Genomic DNA, 1,796 nt, shown 5'->3' with positions numbered 1-1,796 from the left:
CACACACACACACACACACACACACACACACACACACACACACTTTCTCGTATAAATATTAGTAGCTGAGTGCTGATACTTCCAAGTGCACCAATTACTGGTATCACATCTACTCCCTTCATTGACCACAACCTTCGTATTTCCCACTTCAAATTATCATAGCTGTTTATTTTTCTCTTCTTTCACATTGATCTTGTTGTCACCGGGACATGCTCTGTCGATTATCATACATGTTCTTTCTTTCATATTCACCACAACAATGTCCGGTTTCCAATGTCTGGTCAGGTGATCGCACTGGACCATTGCATTCCACAGGATTTTGCAATTTTCATTTTCGGGGACTCCTTCTGGAGTTTGTTCATACCACGCCTTTGCTCTTCGTAGGCCGTGATTTCCACAGAGCTCCCAATGGATCATTCTTGCCACATTGTCATGGCATCGTTTATATTCGCTTTGTGCCAATTTCGGGCATTCGCTAACGATGTGCCATACCGTTTCACCCCTCTCACCACACATTCTGCATTTGACTGCTTTTTCTAGCACATTGTGTGGGCACATAGAGAGTTATTACCAGACATGCAGATGTTTACAGTGATATTACCATTTCAATATGTTTATTTTCCAGCTTACTATAATTGGTGTGCTTCTAATTCTTACTGGTCTCTACGTCTTGAAACCAATAGTGGATAATGTAAGTACACAGCTTATTATTATTATTATTATTATTATTATTATTATTATTATTATTATTATTATTATTATTCCTTCGTAACACATGTAGGTAAAAATTGATCCCAACACTCCAATCACCACTGGTATCACTTTTACATTACTCTCTCACATTCCATACAGTCTTGCCATTTCTACTTTCAATTCGGAGTACTTGGTAATTTTTTTCAACCTCTTTACTCAGAAAATTCATGTCATTTGGTACGGCTACATCAATGATCTGACAGTATTTGTCGCTCTTACTCAATATGACAATATCCAGCTGACGGATATAGTCCCACAGTGTCGTTACTTTTCCATCCTTCTGCATAATTTTACTTGGTACATGCTCATACCAGTTTTCTGTTACTTCATATTGGGATTTACGGCATAAAAGCCAATGAAGATACACACACATTTTATCATGGCGGTGCTTGTATTCTTTTTGGCAAGGCTCTCACATCCTCTTACCAAGTGGATCACATTTTCCACACTCTTTCCAAGAGTCTGCATTTCTCGGTGTCAGAAGTTTTATAGATGTAAAGCTTCATTGATTTTGGTAGCTAGAGCCTGGTCTTGTGCAGCAATGATCAGGCTTTCGGTGTTACGCTTCAATTCACCGCGCTCCAGCCATGCCCACGATGCTGGATTATCCTTAGCGACTTGTGTATTTCTTTCAAACTGTCCTTGCATTCTCATTTCAAGGTCTTCTTTTCTCTTCTCCTCGGCTCTTTGGTTAAACTCTTCCCCGCCCATCATTTCGTCTGCATTTAAACCCATATCTTTCGCAGCATATTGCAGCAAGTTTTCATCACTATTTATCAAATACTCGGCAAGCGTTCTCCTTTCACTCCTTATACAATGATCTGTACTGATTAGTCCTCTACCACCACTCTTTCTTTTTAAGATACAGTCTGTTTATGTTTGCTTTACGACGTAGCGCCCCATGCAGCATCAAAAACTTTCTCTTCCTTCTATCCAGTGTTGATATTTCCTCCTTAGTCCATTTGAGGATGGACGCACTATATCTGACCACAGCAACTGCCTAGATATTCATTGCAAAAATCAAATTTTTGGCATTCATATCT

Source organism: Octopus bimaculoides, chromosome 15, assembly GCF_001194135.2.
Source record: "Octopus bimaculoides isolate UCB-OBI-ISO-001 chromosome 15, ASM119413v2, whole genome shotgun sequence".
NCBI classification, from domain to species: domain Eukaryota; kingdom Metazoa; phylum Mollusca; class Cephalopoda; order Octopoda; family Octopodidae; genus Octopus; species Octopus bimaculoides.
The sequence above is the reverse complement of the archived record's forward strand: the minus strand, read 5'-3'. Positions refer to the sequence as shown.